This window comes from Eupeodes corollae, chromosome 1, assembly GCF_945859685.1.
Source record: "Eupeodes corollae chromosome 1, idEupCoro1.1, whole genome shotgun sequence".
NCBI classification, from domain to species: Eukaryota; Metazoa; Arthropoda; class Insecta; order Diptera; family Syrphidae; genus Eupeodes; species Eupeodes corollae.
In genome coordinates this window covers 250,523,969-250,538,060 of record NC_079147.1, presented here as the reverse complement: position 1 = coordinate 250,538,060, position 14,092 = coordinate 250,523,969, and the positions used below count along the sequence as shown (strand labels likewise).

General features: G+C 33.1%; 1 protein-coding gene across 1 annotated transcript in view; it reads right to left on the bottom strand.

Annotated features, from left to right (window-relative positions):
* The window catches only part of LOC129941290 (leucine-rich repeats and immunoglobulin-like domains protein 1), a 273,125-nt gene that overhangs the window by 75,751 nt on the left and 183,282 nt on the right, over window positions 1–14,092 (bottom strand). The window contains exon 2 of the mRNA XM_056049881.1: window positions 6,842–6,874. The gene's annotated coding sequence lies outside the window, so the exon portion shown is untranslated. The remainder of the gene's footprint in view (window positions 1–6,841; window positions 6,875–14,092) is intronic.

Below are 14,092 nucleotides of genomic sequence, written 5' to 3'. Positions count from 1 at the left end.
TTCAAGAAAAAGCGATTTGGACAAGCCAGACGAGTCTTCAATGGAAGAAGCCAAAGACATGGTGATAGAGAAATTGCAGCCCATCATTACAGCTTCAGTGATCGCCTTGGATGAGTGTGATTTTGGTACGAACCTGGAACTAGGAAATGACCTTTTCTGCTCCTGCCATAAGAACCTACACGAAATCACTCAGAATCTTCTCAACCCCACCTATAAGTTGCTCGGACGGCTACAATATATGGCAATTCTAAAGGCACATTTGGCAAAGAGGAGCAATAGTCATAAGCTTAGTATTTTTAAATTTGTTGTGAAAGAAGAAGACAATGTTTTAAATAAAATTAATTTTTATTGTATCAGTTTTCTAGACAATTAGCTTCTCCTTAGTGAATTGTTCGGACAGGTTGAAGTGAACAAAGAGAATAGCTGCAGCCAAGCGAGCTTGTAGTTCTTGTTGTCCCCAGAACTTCAGTAGAAACTTTTCTTTGAGACGAGCTTGTGCTACGTCCTGTGAAAGGATTATCAACTTAAGGGTGTTGACGGAAAAGAAAATAATAGTTTTTCGGGTAATTAAATATTCATTAAATGATCTATATTAAAAAAATTAATTAGACATGGCAAAAGTAAAATGTTGTTCAAAGGAAAAAAGGTCTGATCTTGAAAATGAAGTCAAAAGAGCGGACGGTAACAGACATTTCTAAGTTGTTAGAATGCTCCAGGAAGCTGGTTTATAATGCCCTTCGTCATTTCAAAAAGTTTGGAGTGATTGAAAACGTCAAACAAAACCCACGGGCCAGAAAGACAACTACAAATGAAGATAGTATTATTTATAGGCTATCAATCAAAGATCCGTTTAAGACTTCCAGTGCCATTCGAATCGAATTTTCAACGAACTATGGAAAAATGTTTCCTCAAGGACCATAAGACGCCGATTAAATGAATCGGATCCGGTTCGGATCGGATGGGAAAAATATGTAAGACGTCCAAAAAAATAGGGAATATGATCCAACTTACACCATTAAGACTGTAAAACACGGTGGAGGCACAGTTATGGACTGGGCTCTTTTTTATGGCACGGCGTTGGCCCCATCGTAAAAATTGACACCAAAATGAACCAGAACGTGTACAAAGATATCCTGTTGGATCATATGATACCCTACGCAGAAGACAGTTTGCCGTTATTATGGCGCTTCATGCACGACAACGGCCCAAAACACACTTCAAAGTAAGTGAAGTGTGCCTTAGAGGTGAATAAGATCGAAGTTTTGAAGTGGCCAGCACAATTACTCGATCATAGCCCGATCGGGAATTTGAGGAATGATGCTAAGCATCAAATTGAGCAAAAAAACCAACCAATTTAACACAATAGTGACACAAGATTCAAAAGTTGAAAGTTTGCCAAGAAGAATTGCTTCAGTGTTGCAAATTAAAGGGTTCCCTATCAAATACTAAGAAAACCTTAGAATTGATAACGGTTAGTAAAATTTTATCAAGAAATTGTTGAATGTGCTAAATTCGTGTTCAGGCGAAAAATTGATTTTTACATTACATACTTTTTTTCTTCTTACAGATGTTAATTAATTAATTTCAATAAAATATAACTATTTTCATAATAAGAAAACAAATAGAAAATTAAATGGTTTTTATTTTCTTTAAAAAGTGTGCTTAATTCTTGTCCACCTCTGTATACATTTATTGAATAGTTATAACAAGCTAACCTTTGTCCACATATTTCTTTGTTTCTTATGATTTTCAATTGTATCAATTAAAGCTTTTCTTTTCGAAATTCCAGGATTAGCAAAAGAAAATAAGGTTTTTTTTATGATCAAGGCTTGAAATAGTGAAAAAAGTTTAACAAAATCATCATATTTTGTTCAACTTTCTTTTTATGTATCAATTTCAATTGGTTAGAATTAATTTTATTTTTAGAAATAATTTGAGAAGAACAAATCTTTTTATTCACAAATTGTTTTCATCAATACAAAATTTGACAGCCGGTGTTAAACAAATTTAAATGTCAAATAAAAACGGTTTTTGGGTTTGGTATGAAAAGGCTATAAAGCACCACTTGTTTATTTTAAATTTTAAGAATAAGAAAGATCTTGACGTTCTTTGAAAATTGATTAGTTTCTTGTTATTTTTTTGAACTAACTGAAACAATTTTACTCAAACTCGAAATTTAAAGCTCCTTAAAATAATTTCAACTTTAAGTCGTAAGACCCGAAAATGGTATAGTTCAATCGACATTAAATTTTCTTTATAGGAAGCACAAATGTGTTTTTGTTAATAGAATGATGCAAAGGGAGAGAGAGTAAAAAGAAAATTTAATTTCACCACTTCAACCCTCACCAAGTGTCATAAGTCTAGATAAATGAACCACAAATTAAAGGTAGATTCCATATCTCTTTCCTCTATACATACATATATATCAGACACAAGAAAATACCAACAAAAACAACACTAAGTATTATGTATGTATGTATGTCTATGTAGGTACTTCAGTTCGTGCAAAGCTGGAATATTCTATAGAATGGTAATGAAATTTCATCTTTCGGCAATAACTCAAGTCATCTACGATCTACTCTGCTATACTACCTCTTGCTCCAACAAGGTATATCTAATGATTCAAATCGTTTTTATCGGGGGTGAAATAATGTTTTATGATTATGATGTTTTCCTTCATTTTTTGTTCACTCTTCACTGTCTCTCCCTCGACTCCTTTTTCCTCCTCCAACAGCGATTCAGAGCCTGGAAAACCAATTTCAAACTGAACAGAACTCAGTGAAGAACTGTAGACTGTATAAAACATCCCTCGCGCGTACTTTTCTCTTCTTTCATTTATTTATTTTATATTTTTATTTTTTTATTTACGAGTAGCAAATATGTTATGTGTACGAGTACTTATACATACGTTCATATATGGATATTATGTTGCTGGGGAATTAATGTAGTTTCCCAAATCAGCAAAAAAGATACAAAATGATACGTATACGCCCTGCGGTCCCCAAAATGTTTTTCATTTCGTTTTTGCCTTCCTGTGAATATATATGTACTCAACATGATAATCTACGTATTATTTGATGATTTTTGGTGAACATGCATATCTCTCTAGACACCCAGGATCATATATACATTATACAATATACATACATAGATATGTATATGAATTTTTGCAAGGGAAAATCAACAGCTGTGACGAGTTATGAAAGCCACATCGATAGAGGCGAGAGGCTAGAGGGACTGGCTAAAATGAAATTAAAATACTGTGAACGTATAATATGTTGTCCTTCTGTTTTTGCGCCACATTGACTTAGGGTGGTGGGTGGATGGGTGAATGGTTGGTTCGCTGGTTGAGTGAAAAGAGAGTCTTTGCACAAAGTGTTATAAGGAATTTTCGTAAATACCCCATCACGCCTATAGGAATCCCCTCACTGTACTCCTTTTCTTCATCACGAGTCCTTTCTGGTTTTGAAAAAAGGAAACTTTTGTTTTGAATGTTATGTTAGTGTGCTTCTGAGCCTTCTTAAGCAGTAAAATAAGCGCACAAAATATAATTCAAAGAGTTTGCCTCTGGTGATTGTGAATAGAGGTGCCATAATGGGATTTGTTGATTTCATTTTTGGGTTAGTTCTTATATATAAGTCTATCTGTAGGTAGGTATTTGTTCAGGATTTAAAAATAGACGAAGAATTTAAACTTGAACTATAGAACAAGGACAAAGATGTTGTTGCAAGGAATTAACAGAGAAGCCGCCCTTGAAAATAAACCGTTCCAACAATGAAAATATTGCCTTTTAATTATAATTGCTTCAATTAGAAAGATCATTAATTTTGATGGAGTGGAAAAATAAATGAATACGAGTTAAATATTTAGCCTTAAAATTATTTTGTTTTTAACTTTTTGATTAAGTGTTAAAAAGTTTTAAGGAATATTTAAGCTAATAGAAAAACTGTGCTTTTGTTGTTAAATGGATTATTTTTATGACTTAAGACCTTGAAAATAATGAAAGTAACAGATGGTAGTTTTGAAAGCTTGTTTTTCAATTCAGATAAATTATTAAGAAAATGGAAGTTAATGGTATGCAGGACCATTCTCAAAGGCAAAATATGAATTTTTAAATAAAGTCTCTAGACGAGAAAATAAAACAGCCTGACTGTAATAAAACGTCCTTAATTAATGGCTTCTCATGCTTTAAATTCGTGTGAGAAGTCCTAAAATTTGATTTTTGTATGGTTTAAAAGGTTTATCGATTTACTCTAGGAATAAAGATTGTTTGACAATTCCACAGTAGGTTTTGTGAAAAAAGCACATTCGACGTGACAAATTTTCCATTGGATTAGATTTGCTTTAAGTTCGGTTTATTCATCATAAAAAAGATAACATTATTTTTTGGGAAAACTTCCTTTTTTAGCACAATTTTTCTATTTAAAAACACACTTGAACTTTCATTATCTGTCTGTCTTCTATTAGATGTTGGTTCTATTCCATTAAATGGAGGAATTTTCTCGTAGAAACTTGACAGCTTTCCCTAGTCTTAGAAATAAATACTTATGCTCATCTACTTTAATAAAATTTATAGACACATTTTATGTAAGTAGGTATTGTAAGTTTGATTGAGTTAGTAATTGTCTAAGAGAGGTTTTCGATAGCCTCTTAGGTCAGTGAAAGGTTACGTTAAAGTGGCTGTCCATGATGGAAATGGAAACACTAAGGCCAGTTTAATGGCCCATTGTGATACCACATGAATCTTTAGGCTTCCTCCTAAGCTCAGTGTACCCAGTTTGAGCCCCTTACGAAACGCGAAAAGCTGATTATGCAGATATGGTTTAGATCATTTCGATCGTTAAAGAAGAATTCTCGAAGGTAATTTTTGCATTTTCGAGCCAAAGCAGGGCATGTACAGATAAGATTAACAACTGCATCCTCCTCTTTCTTGTCCATACATCTTCTGCAAAATTCATTTGAGAATACGCCTAGTCGCGTGGCGTGCTTTTCTATTAGACAGTGTCCGGTTATGACACCTATCATCGAGCTTATATGCGATCTTCTTAGAGATAGCAAGCACCTTAAACGTTTTAAATCCAGTGCTGGCCAGATGTTCTTTGCGACTTGACACGTGGTGATGTTGTTCCACCTGGTGCCTGCCTTCCGCACAGCGTCCTGCATTAGCAATAATTTACAAGTAGCGATAGGTATACCAGTACGAGCCAAACGTGGTAGGATGGGCTGCACTGTATTGTAGACTCTTAATTGTTGTTCTTAAAAATGACGCAATGACTTCATAAAAAAGATGTATACTTTTTCAAGTGTATGTATGGTAAGAGAGTACACAAGATCCTTTCAAACCCAGCATATTTGCACCAAGCAATCTTTAAAGATCGACATTGATAGTAAGGGCCTGATCAACATCAAGTTTGACAAAACCCAGCGAATGGATTGAACGTTCATATATCTAAAATGAGCCTCAAATGAGTGATATGCCTATTTATTGAGAAATAGATGTCATCATATGACTTTCGATACAAATTGTTCACTCCAACTGATTTGTCGCCGTTAACCATTAGTTCTTACGTCAGATTAAGTTTATACTTTTCACCAAGTTATGGTTTGAGAACAATCTCTTGGAACAGTGAACCAGAGATAACAACCCAACTATTTTTTTAATTATTGTCGGCTAATATGTGAACTTCTAAAACCCATTGTCAACACCCTAATAGGTTCTTATCAGTGTGGTTTCGGGCCAGGAATATCCACAGTCGATCAAATATTCACATAACGGCAGATTCTGAAAAAAAACCCAAGAGCGTCAAATCGACACCCATTATCTTTTCGTGGATTTCAAGGCCGCATATGACAGCATCTAAACCAACGCCAGAATAGAGCCATGTCTAGTCTTGGCATCCCTGTCAAACTTGTTCGTTCTGATGACATTGACATAAACGGAAGATCTTAGCGTGATGTTAATGAGAGTTTTGTGAGTATTGAGGCAGAGACGGCAGAAATGGGTTTATTGGTTAATGAGGGCAAAACAAAGTATATGCTGTTGTCAAGAAAGGACTTACAACACCGACGTCTTGGTCAAAACGTCACCATAGACAGACGTAACTTTGAGGTAGTCAAGGACTTCATCACAATGGGCTCTGCTATAAACGAAGAAAACAACACCAGCGAAAAGTAACTTTTGCTAACCGTTGTTTCTATGTGTTAAGAAAGCAATTGGGTTGCAAAACCTTCTATTGAGGAACCAAAGTGTCGCTATATGAGACCCTCATCATCCCCGTCTTGCTATACGATTCAGACGCATGGATTATGACAAAAGCGGATTTAAAAAGATGGAACGACGAGCTGTACTGTACTACAGCAACGTAGACTTAGCCAGAAGGGTGAAAGTCCAACAACTAAGATGGCTTTGTCACGTAGAGCTCATGGAAACCAATGCTCTTCGAACCCACACTCACAGGATATCGCAGTAGAAGAAGAATGTGGATAAGTCGGTGCTCTCAAGTCGCAAGTGACCTCATCCAGATTGGAGCTCGGAACTCTGGACATCTAGCTAGTGAACGAGCTGGATGGAGAAGATTGTTGGGTGATGTCCAAGATCACACAGAACTGTAACGTCTTCTTAAGTAAGTAAGTAGTATGACAGATAGGTTCCTTAATAACAATTATATGTCCACTTTACTTTCACACTTTAGTCGAGAATAACTTTGAACAAAATTTTACACTCTATAGGAGTTCAGACATTTGTTAAAAATATGGAACATTTTAGTGGAAACTAAAGAATAAATCAATTTTTTAAAGAAAAAAAACTGTATAAATTATATCAAAAATTTGTAAAACTTACGTTAAGTTCTGTAGTGAGTTCCCAGCTAATCCACTGAAACAAAAGAAAATCATTATTAATTTAAAATTTTAACAATGCGTTAATAATACATGTATTTTAAATAATTTCCTCCAACCAAAAAGCCCTTATGCCACTTAAAATCTAAAATTCAAATTCTAAACAAAAACAATTTTCAAAACTTTCATCAAATAAACAAACCAAAGTACTATATCAAAGTTCCACTATCATTACATTACCATCATCTACATCAACTTTCCCACTCATCACAATAAGTTTATACACCATCAATTTACAAAACACAAAAAAGAAACCATACAAATACAACACAAAAGATTATTACATTTCAAGGAATCTCAAATAAATTTCCATATTTCAAGTATTGACTCTTCAAAAACACAAAACAACAAAAAAAGCAGCAAAACAAAAACACAAAACAACAACAACAAGAAAAAATATCTTCACTTCAGAACATTCAACAACTTAAAACCATTTTAACGGAAAATTCAAAAAACCAAAGTGAATCGACACAATAATAATAATAATGTGCAGAAATAAAAATAAAAATGAAAATAAATACACAAAAAAAAACAACAAAAACAAAAATTGAAAAAACAGTCCAAAAGGCCCAAAAGTATTTGGTATAGGAAAGGAACTGTAGGAATATAATATCTGCTTCGGCTGTGTCTACTCGTATAATATAATATAGTGTTTTGGCAATTGAGTCCTTCTTCACACTGACAAGGAATCATAGGCTAGGAGAAAAATAAACTCCCTCCTCTCGTTTCCCACATCCACACCCACACAACACCGCACCACAAAAATTCACTGAGAACAATGCATAAAAGGACCAATAACTTTTCTCTACTCAAAAACGGAAAACCAATTGAAAATTTCAAGTATTTTTAAAGCAGCTTTTGAGAGCACAGCCCCAGAACACCACAGAAATAACATTTTTGGACGAAAGAATGGATTTTTGGTTTGAAGTTGATGTATATACCTCGGTAGGTATTGGTATTTATGTGTATGTACTTTTGCCATCAGGGCCAACCAACCGTTCTCTATTGTGGCAAGCCTTCAAAAAAGAAAACCACTAAGGCTGACAGGAAGATTTTTTTTGTATTCCATTATCGAAACCAAAATGTATTCTTTTCTTAAGTGGGTGAGTGAGAGAAGGAAGGACCAACTTAACGTTGAAAAATTCAGTTCAAGTTTTTACTGTTGATCAGGTTGCGGTTAGGACAACGACTACGACCGACACGCCGCCAACACGATGACAATGACGATAAAGACGACCTGTGATTGTACCTACCTATACATACTTTAGGGTATAGTGAAGAGAAGAATAAGGATGGTGTGCAGGATAAAGAGGTTCTTGTGTCATGTTGTAATTCTTCGATAAAATGTAGGTCATTCTTGAGAGGTATAGCTCGGTCTCCGTGGCCAAAGATAGATATAAAGTTTATTTTTTTATGAATTCCTTAAGTGGATTAGTATATCACTTAAAGTGGAACAGAATTGAAAACAGATAATGGTAGCAGTTTTTTTTGTTCTTTCTTATTTTTTGATGACAAGAAAAACACCTGTTTTTGCGTCTTTAAGAGGTCATGCGACTTTTTGGTAACATTGTTTTTATTGGGAGAAAAAATATTATCGATGAATTTTTCCTATAATTCAAGATCTCAACCCCTATCGGCTTTAAAAAGAGTCGTCGTTGTTGTTGGTGTTGTGAGGTGTTAAATAAATCGCTTATTTATGTTAATTTTGTTCGACTAAATGACTAATGGGTCTTTTGGAATACGTAATAAGCTACAGAATATATTAAATGAGGATTTACTCTTTCTTTACCTCAGTTTTAAACAAATCAATACAATTCCATTGAGACGTTTACGATTACTTCAGAAATCGTTGGTACTATTTTTTGTAGATTTTATTTTTTATGAAAAAACGGTCTGTTGGATTCTTATATAAAAATTTCTGAATATCGAAAACAATATTTTCTGTGAAATTTAATAAGCTTAAAGCCAATATTTATAATTTTTGAAAAGTTATTTGAGTCGAAAGTAAATTTTTACCAAGTTTTAGTATTATTTTTGTTTTTTTTTTTTAAGTTATATTTTTTGTAAAGAAAATGTCTATTCCATTTTTCTCAGAATTTTATCGAATGTTGGAAACAATATTTCTTATAAGATAAAATTAGTTTGAAGCCAATATTTCAAATTTTTGAAAAGATATTCGAGTCAAAAATCAATTTTTACCAATTTTTTATTAATCGAAAACTGCCAATTTAATTTTTCAAAATTTTACTGAATTTTAACAATATTTTTGAAAGATTAAAGTAGTTCAAAGCCAATATCTACAATTTTTGAAAAGATATTTGAGCATTTTTACTAACTTTAGTTAAATTTTTTGTCCTAATGTTGAAAACGATATTTCTTATAAGTAAAAATTAGTAAGAAGCTATTATCTCATATTTTTGAAAATATATTTGAGTCGAAAATAATTTTTTACCAACTTTTGTTAATTTTTTTTTTTTTCGGTTTTTAATTTTTTGTAAGAAAACTTTAAATTCGATTTTTTTCAAAATTTTACTGAATGTTGACAGCAATATTTTTTGAAAGATAAAAGTAAATTAAAGAAGATATCTTAAAGTTTTGAAAAGATATTTGAGTCGAAAATTAATTTTTACTAACTTTTATTAATTTTTTTTAGGTTTTTATTTTTTGTAAAAAAAAACTGTCAATACGATTTTTTTCAACATTTTTCAGAATGTTGAAAACAATATTTTTTATAAGTAACAAATAGTAAGAAGCTATTATCTCAAATTTTTGAGAAGATATTTGAGTCGAAATTCATTTTTTAAAAACTTTTGTTAATTTTTTTTTCAGTTTTTAATTTTTTGTAAAAAAACTATCAATTCGATTTTTCTCAACATTTTTCAGAATGTTGAAAATAATATTTCTTATAAGGTAAAATAAGTTTAAAGCCTAAATTTCAAGTTTTTTAAAAGATATTTGAGTAGATATTCAAATTTTACCAACTTTGAGTAAAGTTTTTTTTTATTTTTATTTTTTATAAAAAAAAATGTCAATTCGATTTCTACCAAAATTTTATCAGATGTCAAAAACATTATTCTTCGTTGCAAAAAGTTATTTTGGAGATGAAATCATATTTTAGTCGTAAAATTTTGGAGGTGACAAATTTTTCTTTTCAGTTTTTATGATTTATAAAAAAAACTGTCAAATGGATTTTTTCAAAAGAATGTACTACTTTGAAATCATGTTACAATATATTATATAAAATTTAATTCAAGTCTTTTTTTTTTGGCTCGTAAGATATTTAGAGTTAACCAAAATGTTCACCTTTTTTTCAAACTGCTATGGTAAAAAACCACCCACGCAATTTTCTTGAGAGCCCTTTCTGCATCTTCCTGTCTTATTATCTGTATAACAAAATTTATTTGAAATCGATATCTCTTCTGGTTCTTAAGCTATGGACGACGAAAAAAACGTCGCGAGCGTACGGACGTACTTAACTTTTCGAGCGTGCGTGGGGGTTATTAAACGAAATACTTACAGAAGAGTAATTTTCGAGGTGCTTTCGTTTGGCTACAATATTTCCTATATTTAAAAAGGGTAATCCGAGTTCACCACACAATTATAGAGGCATTTCAGTTCTGAGCTCTCTTGTGAATTGGATTGAAAGAAATAATTTGATACGTTGATTGATCAAAATTTTGCTCTTACGATTGTTGGCAGACGATTTATCGGCAAAAAGAAGCCCCTATACACTTTTTTCGTCGATTTTAAAGCTGCTTTTGATACCATCAACAGAAGATCACTTTTATCTAGCAGTTATTGGTGTTTCAACCAAGTTTATTCGGATTTATGAAGAACTTTTATTAAACATGTCTGCATTGGTTTTTAATGGTATAAATTTATGTCAAAATCCTTTAATACCGAAACAGGTGTTCCACAAGGCTGTTTATTGAGTCCGCTGATGTTCAATCTTTTTACCAATGACATTGAAAATAAATTACCAGGAGGCATCAACTATGCCGATCAATTTTTGAAGATGTTGCTCTATGCTGAAGACCTGGTGGTTTTCTCTGATAACTCAGTGACATTGTAGCTTCAGATAAATAAACTTTAACGATATTGCGATTTGTGGGACCTCAAAATCAACATTTCTAAACCTTAAATAATGATTTGTAAATCTCAAAACCATTCAGATAATAATATACGAGTCAGCGAGTATAAATATCTTGGCTTTACTATCACCCATAATTTGAACATCAAAAATCGTATTAAAGAGAAACTGGTACTAGCCAAATCAGCTATAAACTGGATGTGGTCAAATTTTTTTTCAAGAATCTTCGTAGACCCTACATCGAAATTTTAGGTGGGCTTTTGTTATGGGAATCAAATGTATGGATACCAATTTCAAAAGAATCTTCCGACTGCTGCGTAGCACGTTTAATTACGCCATATATATTGAGTCCATGCTTCCGCAAATATATGTAAGGAATTTTAAAGCAGACTACCTTATTAAAGTTATGCATAGACCTCATAGTAATCTGCACAAGCAAATCCTACTTATATCACTCCATTGTTGATATTCCCCTTTTAGAAATTGGCATGCTCTTGCCAAAGCACATAATTAAGCAATTGATCTAAATGCAAACAACGAAAAAGAATGGAGAAATACCGTTTACAACTGCATTTCGATGGTTAATGAGGAAATGTACAAAACTAATCCCGAAAGGGCTAGGGAATCACTTTCTAGAGCAACCTACAGCCGTCTTAAGCTGAATTTGGGTGATTATAATTATTTCTGTGAGGACCTTTCTGCTTCTGATATAAGTTGAATATTCAAAATATGGACTGAAACTCTTGAGCTCAACTACAGGCCACATAGAACTGACTTAGATGCAATCTGTTCACTCTGCAAATCAAACCAAAACGAAGATGTTTACCATTTTTTAGCAACTTGTCCTATTTTACAAGAAATCCGTAGACTTCATTTTGATAAAAGCTTCTTTTCATCGGAAGAATGTTAACGTGTTTTGAACGGGGAGTATGGTTGGGAATTGCTGGTACGCTATGTCTCCCATTCAAATAATTACAGTAATTCTTATTTGAGTATGTTTTGAAGTATCAACTTCAATAAAAAAAGTTTGTTTTAGTAACTAACAGCCCCAATAATCCATAACTCGAACCTCTGTAAATAATTAAAATTGAAATTGGCGGAAGTTGACACAAATGTCGTATATTAGATTTTTGTTGTGTTTTACATGTGCTAAACAAAACACAATTTTGGTTGCTAGTGTGGCACATTTTTGTTTGTAAAATTAAGATTGAGTTAAATTCTTAGAATATGACGACATTTAAAAAAAAAAATTTCACAAAAATTCACATTCGTTAAAGAAAAAAATATCGTCACATATTTGTGTTTCTGTGGTGACAATTAACACTTTCAAAAAAAGTAAGAAAGGAGCATATCATACAAAAATTAGTTTACCAAAAAACTTCAAAACGGAGGATCTCAACTAAATTCTTACAAATAACTCATAAACGACTAATGCTTAGTAGCATTCGAAATAAATACAAAAATGACAATATTCAGTATCTATTAAAATTTAAAACAACCCATTCTTATACAAAACTGATTAATCATTTTGGGTTTTGAAAGGAAATCGCATTTTGCCTTCATTAGTTGATGACTTCTTTGTTTTTGGAATCACCCTCTGGCAAAATTTGATCTTCCGATTGCAATTAAATTAAATTCTATCTTCGAAAACTCTTAACTTGTGTTAAATAAAACTTAAAATCTACCAAACCCATACTCTATCTATATCCCACCATCTCTTTAAGTAAGGATATTCTCAATGAACCTGGGCTATACAAGTTGGTTAAACATTATCCATCTCCTTCGAAGACCACCGCTTTAATTAAAACTCTACCATCCACCATCAAATGAACACCCACTTTCTAAGTTTTTCAATCGTTTTTTTTTGCTCGGCTCCAAACGGTGCCCAACGAACGAACGAACGGATGAAGAACGGATACCGCACACTCTTGAAGATGAACATAAAGACAAAAACTAGAAAAGTTGAAGAAAACTTAAAACATTTTACACGTTCAAAGGAAGTTTAAATCATTCGGAAATAAAAGACCAAGTTGGATGCTGAGATGGAGTACTCTAGGTTATAGGTATCATCATCAGGAGCAAACAGCCGCCACTATCAGAGCTCAGAGAGTGTGCTCAACTAGCTGCTTCACTATCTCGCACTTGTTATGGATGCCGATGCCCACAGCAATGAGTTGAATTATTGAATCTGGTTTCGATCGCACTTCTTGCAATCGAAACTTTCCTTTTTCTGAGTTTTTTCTTTGTGTTTCGTTCAGGAGTCCTTGCTCCTATTCCTATAGAGATACGAGTATTAAAATGCACGCCTCGTCCTGCTCCTTGATGCTGGACTGAACTGCTGCTTTTTGTCTCATTTTCTATACTTCCAAACCACAAATTTATACTAAACTTAAACGGATAATGATAGTTTTTGGTCGCGTTTTGAATACGAGTCTCGTACTCTTAGGGAGGAGAAAGGATGAAGAAAGAAGGTAAAAGGATTCCTTGCTGCGTTCTTCTGGATTTTCCATCCCTTAAGTTGCATACAAAGCAATTTTCTTACTTCGCCAGCGATTTATGCAAATGCAATTTGAAAAGTTTATCCGCACTCTGACCGCTGCTGCTGCACTGGCACAGCACATTGTATGCCGATGATGACGACAACGACTACGAGGACGACGATGCCAATGCCAATGCCGATAGACAGACTTAGTTTTTCAAAAACAAAACAAAAAAGTACAACAAGAAAAGTCTGGGGGATTGAAAATAGAAAATAAAAAAAAACTTTAAAATAGTGGAAAATAATTAAAATATCCTAGAACTCTGTTTGTTTGTATTTTTTGTATTTCCTTTAATTTCTGTTGAATGTTGAATCCCATCCTTATGCTTAGCTTGCCGCAAAGCTCATCATCTCTTCCTTACAGTTGCGGCCGGCGGAGGCAGCAGCGCGAGGCCAGATCTCTTGCGCTCCGACTGTGTGGCATAATTAAATTTTAGTTTGCATTTCTCTCTAAACTGCAAAATCATTATCACTCGCTAAAGGCACAAGCACAGATGAATTCTTCGATTTGTATGAAAACTAAAGGACTATACAAAAAAATAGTTGAATCCTTTAAAAATATTTCT